Source organism: Falco punctatus (genome assembly GCF_963210335.1).
Source record: "Falco punctatus genome assembly, chromosome: 3".
Taxonomy (NCBI): Eukaryota; Metazoa; Chordata; class Aves; order Falconiformes; family Falconidae; genus Falco; species Falco punctatus.
The window spans coordinates 120,062,346-120,071,312 of NC_137582.1; positions in this window are offsets into that span (position 1 = coordinate 120,062,346).

Here is an 8,967-nt window from a genome sequence, read left to right on the forward strand (position 1 = left end):
AAGCTGAAAACTGCCTTTTGGGAACTGGTTTGCATTTATTAATGGGAGTGCTTCAGGAGTTCATAGATACTCGGGAGCATTTTTCACCGTGACCCCCGTAAGGTGTGTAGCTGTTCTCACAGGAGAAGCCACAGCTTTTGTGGCGAATACATTTGCTGACAAGCAGGGCCCAGCATCTCTCGCTGAGCTGAATGCCGAGACGCTGAAATGTGCTTGCTGCCTGCCAGGTGGGAGCCTGGTTCGCTGCGCTTTGCCGCCTGACGGGTTCCCAGGGACATGGTGCCTACTGGAAAACCAGCACGTGCACCCAGGGCTGGTGCCACTGGGCTGACAGGCTGGTCAGCCCTGGGTGCCAGGGGAGCTGCAAGCTGGGGGGTTTGTTATGTGGGACTGGTGCAGCGACCTGGCTTTGAAAAAGCTTCCCCCCTGTGTGCTCGTAACTGGGGGCTGGCTGCCGGCCCCAGGGCATCTGCTCCTGGCACTAATGCTGGGCACCCGCTGCCCTGCTCGGGTTCCAGGGGGTGCCACAGCTGTAGCCGTGGGGCACTTCTGGGGCTAAACTGTGCTACGGATGTGGAACAGGTGAATTTCTGGGCTCCGGAATCTGGCAGATGTAGAAGCCAAGAGCACTTTTCATTTCCCTTTTGCAGGAATTTGCAGGTCAGGAAGAAAATCCCTGAGGATTTTTGGAAGTGAAGGTGAATGGGCTTGCTTGCAGTAAAGAGGAGTTGTGTGTCTGGACAAAACACTTGCGATGTGACTGGAGAGGGAGTTTGTCTTTGCCCAGTCTCCATTTGCTGTTCAATTTTCAAAGGATTCAGGAACACCTGCTGTTGTCCGGCTAGGGGGACAATTTGGAATAGGTCTTAGGGGGCAGAAGCGTCAGCTGCTTCACAGAAAGTTTACATTTAAAACTATCTGTGAACTAACAGTGAGGTCCAAACTCGAAATGGTTGTGGCTCAGGTAAAGGAGACAAGGAAAAACACTTCGGCATGTTCAGTCGTTCTGGCTTCCTCTATGCTCTGCTTCCCTCCTCCTCCCAGGAGCCCACCTTCTCCCCAGCCGCAGTTAGCAATTAGTTTTTCCCCCACAAGAAGGAAAAACTGGATTCTGGGGTGACTTAAAGACTTGTTGGCTCCTGCCACTGCGGTGGATCTCTTGGTTGAAGCTTTGTACATCGTATGAAGACAGGGTGAGAGAGTCGGGGTGGTTCAGCTGGGAGAAGAGAAGGCTCCAGGGAGACCTTCTTGCCGCCTTGCAATACATAAAGAAGGTCGATGTGGAAGATGGGGAGAGACACTTTGCAGGTCCTGTGGTGACGGCATAAGGGGCAAAGGTTTTAAACCACAAGAGGGTGGTAGGTTTAGATGAGTCATAAGAAAGGTAGGATTTTTTTATATAGAGTGGTGAGACACTGGAACAGGTTGTCCAGAGAAGTTGTAGATGCCCCATCCCTGGAAGGCAGGGCTAGACAGGGCTTTGAGCAGCTTCATCTAGTGGACGGAGTTGGACCAGGTGATCTTTAAAGGTCCCTTCCATCCCAAACCATCCTGTGATTCTCGGATCTTACAGTTCAGATGCTGTTAACGAATGGCTAAGGCCTGTTTGCAGATGAGAGCTGGGTTCTCCCTCCTTGGGTGAGTATTCAGTGAAAGGACCTCAACAGCAAGTGTCCCTCCCATGGTGTGATTTGAGGAGAGAGTGCTGATACTGAGGGCATCAGTCCCAGGGCAGAACCAAAGCCAGAGAAGGAATCCAGCCCAAACGCAAGCCAGGACTTGAGCCAAGTTCAAATGAGTGAGGTCCTCTGCACCTCTGGGGCTCTGCCCTGTGTGCTGGGTGAGGAACAACGTGAACTGAAAAAACTGAACCCAAAGCTACTCTTCACTGGGTGAGGGGGGAAAAATAACAAAAGAGTTTGATCTTAAATTAAATTTTAAGTTTATTTTTCTAGCTCTGACTTGAAAGAGGAGTGCAGTGCGTGATGCAGGAGTGAAACACCTGCTTCCTTTTGGTGTGAAGCTCTCCCCTTGTCAGCTCTTTTTCCTTAATGCACATCAGCACTATGAGGTCTTTGTCTCTGCCACTTTCCTGGGGCTTTGCCAGAATTCCAGGAAAAGAAGAGTTGGAATCTTTTTGGTCCTTACTGGGTTTTCAGGTAATTTTTTGCTTTCAGTGCCATGAGCGCAGCAGGGCCCTTTGGGGTGCCAAGAATCTGCAAGCATGCAAGAAGTACACTCCAAGAGGAGGGGGACTGGGGAGGTCTAGGACAGATGTTCTAGTTGGAAGCACGGTTAAAAACAGATGAGAAATCCAGCAAAACCTAAAGCCATGACATTTCTACACCCTTGGTGAGAAATTAGGTCAGTGAGAAGTGAGTTTGGCTGTATAGAGAAAAATGCAGCTGCTGCCTTACGAAAGTGGGTTTCTGACAAAATGTTGGTGGGTGGTCTGAGCCCCCGCGGAGGCATAGCTTGCACCATGCAAAGCATCTGGTCCTGTTTCCTCCTAACCCCGTCCCACCCCACGTGCCAAACAGCACCAGGCCATATTGGCCCCAAAGTGTCTCCATCATCTCCATCTGGAACCCCAGCCCAGCAGAGCAGCGTGTGGCAGCTCAGTGGCCACCCAGCTGTATGCTGGTCTGGCGCTGTCAGGAAGGTCCTGTGGGTGACAGCTGAGGACACAGCGCACAGCACAACAGGGGGAAGGTGTTCTGTGCCTGGGGGTGTCCTGGCAGCACATGGGATGCTTGCTTCCGAGGAAAGCGGGCAGCTTTCTGCAGGGTTGAGGCGGTTGGAGGTTGTGCTGTGGAGCCCTGGGGCTGTATTTGGCCTCTGCAAGTAACTGATGCATGTTATGGACTCAGAGGAGTTGGAGTCTGGGTGGCTTCCAGAAACCAGAGGGCCAGAAAGGAAAAGTCACCTGCACTTTGTGAGTTGCAGAGCTTGTCCCTTGGGGTGCGTTTTGCTGCTCTGAGGCAGAGTCCAGGGAGGAGGTAAATGGATTGTACTGCTCTGGAGATCACAGGGTAAGTTGAACAGACAACAGCAAAGGTCTCTGCGCACCGACTGTCTCTCCCTGCACTCGCCAACAGGCCCTGAAGAACCAGCCACGTGGCTAGACGGCCCAAAACCCCAGTGGCCAGGCTGACTCCAGGGCCTCTCTGCAGGGAACAGGTGACTGGGGCTGGGGCGGGCACCCCTGGCAAAGCAGAGTGTGGGTTCTGGGACAGCGGAGGCATTTGTTCACAGCTGCAGGAAGGGAACGAGGGTTTCCCCTGCTGATCTCCTGGTCCAGTTCATGACAGAAGAGCCTGGCCACAGCCACCCCTGCGTACTGTGCTCTGCTGCCAGTCTGGGGAGAGTGGGAGGGGGACAGGGAATTGCTTTGCGAGTCAGTCATAGGAAACTACAGAAACGTACAGCGGCCTAACCCAGACAGCTCAGCAGCCCATAGCTCAGCGTTTAACAAGCTGGTTGTGGTTGGAAAAGATAAACCAGACTCTGCTCTTTGCTGAGGTTTCCTCCCAGGGGCCCAACACAGCAGAGCTGCTCCAGAAGCCTCACTGCTAGTGCAGCTCCCCAGAGCTCTGCTCACCAACGTCCTGGGACGCTGCGACCTGCTGCAGGTCCCGCAGCCCCCGGGTCCCGGGAATCACCGGGGTATCGCGATGCAGGGAAACGTGCTTGAGGCGGCCGCCGATACCCCACAGCTGCAGAGCGTGGCTGTGAAAGGGCAGCTGAGGGCACCCAGTGTGCAAACCTCCACGGGAAGTCCGGGAAGATAGAAGGGGTCACGGGGGGGTCCAAGCCCTGGGTAAGGTACAAGTACGGCCACGGGGAGCAATCGTGGGCAGCTCAAAGCCCTCTGGCCCTTCCCTGAGAGGGACCTCGGAGCAGGTCTCCAGGCTGCTGCGCCAGGGCAAGGCAGAGCCAAGGGGGAAGCAGCATCGCTTCAGGGACGGGAAGAGCTGCAGGGAAGCGGGGCGAGGAGGGGAAGAGACACGTTCAGGTCGGCTCACTACAGGCTGCGGGGCTGAGCAGCTCTGCGTCGGGGCCAGCGGTGCTCCCCTCGCCTGGTAGCTTACCTGCGAGCCCAATTTCATCAGGGGGTGGAGGAGGGAGGTTATTGCTTTGCAGCCACGCAGAAGCACGTGTAGCAGGTTGCTGAGATTTGAGATGCTCCCGGGAACAACAGAGCAGCTGCAAGGAGGAAAAAGCAGCAAACTTGTCAGGGCTCCTTCATCCCAAACACAGCCAAAGGTTTGAGCTGGATCAATCAATGGGTGGAATATTTTTGCTTCCTCCTGCTCACTGCCGGGCTGGCGCCCACCTCTGTGCTCTGCCTGCGAGGGGAGGGCCAGGCCAGCCGCAGCAGGGCCCTAGAACTGCTGCTTTATTTCCCAGGTAGCTGAACCCAGCCCCCGCCTCCCACGCACGGCCCCCGCTCTCCCGCAGCAAGCGGGTGCACAGCAGACTTCTCTGCGTGGGGATGGCTTAGGCCAGACACATGGTCCTTGGCCTGGGGGTCCCCTTCATGAGCACCGTTCTCCACCTCTCCAAGTGCAAATTCAGAGTGATCCCACCCAGCAGGTGCCCCCTTCAGAGGGTCCCCTGGGACAGCAGGGCAGCACCCAGAGGCCCTTCCACTCGGCAGCACGTTGCAGTGGAAGAAATGGGAGCACCAAGTGGTAAAGCTGCTCATCCCAGCGCGCTGGCGGCCCTGCAAGGTCACACCTCGATGACACCGTCCACGCTTGCCTGCCAGAGCACACGGGCATTTCCCCCGCCACTCGCTCCCCAGCCCTGTGCTCAGGCCAACTGGCATCATCTTGCTACACAAGACCCGTCTTATGTTCTCCAAGTTCAGTGTGTGACAGGACCCAGCTGAGGTGCTGTCACCCTGCAGAAGGATCCTCTCCTACTTCAAGCCGTCTCGTAGCACCGTGGAGCACAGCACAGGGCGGTGGGCGAGCCAGGACCCATGAGCAGCTTTGTTTCTTACCCTGGTCCTCACCAGGGCTGTAACAAGGGTGATGAGGATGGACGGGTGGAAGAGCAGGGAACTTGCATCTGAGGAAGTTGCCACCTCCTGCAGCGAGCCAGGAAACAACGCAACTGCTTTTTCCCCCCCTCCAGTCGTGCATTTGCCTGAGCAGAGCAGAACACACTCGTTGTTCACATCATGTTGTTCACACCGTTGTTGGTCACATCATGACCAAATCCAGGTGAAAAATCTGTTGGAAGTGGTTTGCAGAAATTAAAATGCTGAACTAGGGATGAGTGATGGTCTTGACCAAGATTCTGTTCAGCAGCAAGCAACCGTAAAGCCTCTAGTTGTGCTCTGCATACTAACTGAGATACAGTTGTTAAGTGGTAACAAGAACATAAAACCCCTCTAACAGATGGGCCCGGTGATATCAAATAAGGAAACTCGTTGCCACCATTATCAGTTCCACTCAGTTGCCTTTTGCAAAAGACAGGCTGGGCAGAAATATCCCTTTTTACTAGAGGTTGGTTATTAATGGAATTGGTTATTCATAACCCCCCCTCCACCCCCCAAAAACACCCCAACACGTAATGCAAGACGAAGCAATGAGCGGGCACACAGCAAATGATTCACGTAAGTCACGTGAAGTTTCTGTGCCCCTAAGCGGATGAGTAAGCATAGCAAAGGAAGAGCAAGCAGGTACTGCACGTGAAGGAGAGCTTTCTGCAAGTTAGCAGCTTGCCTGAAACCTTTGCGCAGCGCTGTCTCCTGGCACACGGGTTGCCGTGCATCATCTCAGCTTTCACTAAATTCGCTGGCAGATCCTGCGGGCAGCATCTTGTAGGAGCATTTACAGCCGGGCAGCGCAGCGCAGCGCAAAGAGCTTTTTGGCAGCTGATACTGGCAGCAGACAGATAAGCTCTACAGCACAGTAACGGTCACCAAACCAGTTGGCTCCATCTTCTCCAGTTCGGACTGGCCCATCGCACAGAGTCCTGCATTTCTCTTGAAAAGATTCAGAGCATGGTGCCAGGCACCTCCCTGCCACTAGCATGGGCTGCGCTCGGTATCAGGTGGAGGCGACACATCTCGGTGCTACTGAAACCTTGACCAAGCCCCGGGCGCATCTCTCTGCTGTACCGTGCCCTAAACAAAGCCCAGGATCCGCACTGAGATGGCCACCGGCCACAGAGAATCCCCGAGCGGACGGGACACCCTCCCCGCTGCCCCCCGAGCCCCTGCCGCAGGTACTCGGGGAGACACGATGATGTTCTGTCCTGGCCCTGCTGCTCAGGTGACAGCCGGTGGATATTGCTACTGGGAGAACACACCACTGGTTTCCTATTCTCACCCACAGGGTACCATCTACACAACACAGAGGTTTTATTACCACTCATTTCGAGCCTTCAAACTTCTCACCTGGGCTTGTGACACTCATTTTCTGACTGCTCGTTTCACCTTGGCCTCTGGAGAGCATTCCCAGGCTCAGAGAGACAAGGCATTTAGATGTCAGCACCCTTCACTGTACCAGTCCTCCTGCCCATAGGGTTTTATCTCCATTTCCTTCACATGGCACAGCTGGAAGAAAGGGTAGGAGAAGCAGAGACACAGAAGCAGAGGTACTCGGGGACAGGCAGATGATCTTTGTGCTGCAGGACAGAGAGAAGCTCCCATGAAGTCAGGAATAAGCCTTGAACAGGCCAACTTCAGGTCACAGGGACGAAAATCACACCAGTCATGAGCAGCTACAGGGAGCAAAGTTGTCTACCTGTTCTTCTGATATCTAAACTCAACTGGGGAAACAAGAATTGCCTAAAGAAATTCCCTTGAGGGCATCAGACAAGTGGAGCCTCCCCAGCTTTGAGGCAGTCGCCAAGCCATCCTGTACTGCTTGTCCCAAGTCCTAAACTTTGCTGCTTGGCTGCACTGGGGGCCTGAAGTTACAACATGCAGGAGGCTCCTCAAACAGCAGCAGGAACTGCGATCCCACAAGCACGTGCCGGACAGACGAGCACAGAAGACATGTCAAGCCAGGGGATGACATCAGCTGCCAGGACCCAAAGCAAACTGGTCTCTTAGCCAAAAACATCCTTACCTTGAAGGTCTGTGACACTCCCTGCAGTGAAGCACAAATCTTCTCTGACCTGTCAACAAGCAAGAATTATCAGAGCTACCTGGGGGGTCCCAGCTGAAGCAGGCAACGGAACCACAGCTCATTTCCAGGCTTTTCCTCATCTTCACCGAACCCTGAAACTGCTGTCCACGTCAGTGAGCACTCTGGGAAGCCTGCAGGGGAAAGGGTAACAGAGAACGAGCTCCTGCTACCCCTTCACGTTGTAAAAACACTACTTTTACAGACAGTGAAGAAAATTAGTTGTGCCTTCTTTCAAAAAGGACTTGCCCTGGCATGATACGGACATATCCACCAGGAGAAATGCTGCTTCCACTTCATGCTCAGCAAGGGAAAGCCTCTGATGTATCTAGAAGTAGCTGGTGAAGCTCAGGCAGGAATCTACTGCAGCCAAGACTGAGTCAGAAAAGCCGCCGTGGCCAGCCATGGCCCAAGTTGCTGGACTAGTCCAGTGTTACTGGTCGGTTCTTCAAAGGCCAGCACACGCGCAGGCAGCTGCCTGCCTGGGTGTCTTTACAAGATGACAGTAAATTACTTCAGCCATAGCAAGGTTCGTCAGAATGACCAGAGCACTATTTAAGCTCGAGCACCAGCTCTAGTATTTACGACTTCCTCCTCTACCACTCTGCAAACACAACTGAAACCTTTCACTGATGGATGCCAGAATATAGGACAGATGTCTATGTGCAACAGGGTGGACACCAAAGATTCAGGCTTTTTAGCTGCCACTCCCTTAAAGCTTCTCTGAAGAGGACATCGGTTCTCTGAAAATCGTAAGACAACACTGAAGCAGCTGTCAACGCTGCTGGAAAGCTACTGCTTTTGTGGAGCAGGCAGGTCTCTGAGGGAGACAGGGGAAGCATCGTAGTCTCAGGCACTGAAGTGATGCGGGATGTGAAGTGTCTCTTACTGCTCTACCAGTCATGGGACCTTCAGGGAAGACCAGTTTAGAAGACTGTGACCCAAACCACACGGTTGTATATCCTGAACTCGCCATTATTTTACTTCACACTCTTCAACTTGCCCTAGCATTTCTGTCTCTGACACCAAGCAGGTAGGTCCCAGTGACACCATATAGCTTGTATGGATCAGCAGCTGCTCTGGCGTTCAGCAGAAGTGAAAGCAGAAACTCCCCCCCACTCCCCTTTACTACCACTGCTAGATTAAGACATTTTTGAAATCAAAGAGCCTAGAAATGACCTGACCGTATTAGTCTGCTTTTGAATAAAACCCTTTAAACAGCATCTGACCTGTGAGCCCGGTAATAGCCATTACACAGCCCCGTTTCTGGCTTGTCCTGCACCACGTCTGCCAGTCCAGCCCTCTGCTGTGATCTTTCCCCATGCCCCTGAGTGTTTTGAAGCATTTGGTGTAATTGCACAAGTGCACACTTCAGCAGGCACACTCACCCGTCCTGCACTGGAAGCTACTCCTGCTCTCTAGAAGGCCCCAGGGAGAAGTCACCTCCTCTCCAAGAAGTAATTTTTTCAGGAATGCTGGGACTGGGTTTAAGACATTGGTATCTTACTGCACAGCACACTGGGAATAGAACAACTTCTGTCAGCTCATTACCAGCTCTTGTGATGCATGCTGGGTGCTGCACTCTTGCATTTCAAAACCAAAAGGAGAGAGAAAAGTGGTTAACAATGACAATCCAGTGAATGCTGCAAGGACAGAGGTTCCTGGAAAACACTGCCATTACTCTTTAGCTCAATCGTTTTTTCAGCTGCAAACTCTTCTCCACTTCTTCAATCCCATCTCTGCATTCCACACTGCAGAGAGCACTTTAGATTATAATGCCAGTTGACTGCTTTGTAATACTTTTTTAATACAGGAAATTAAC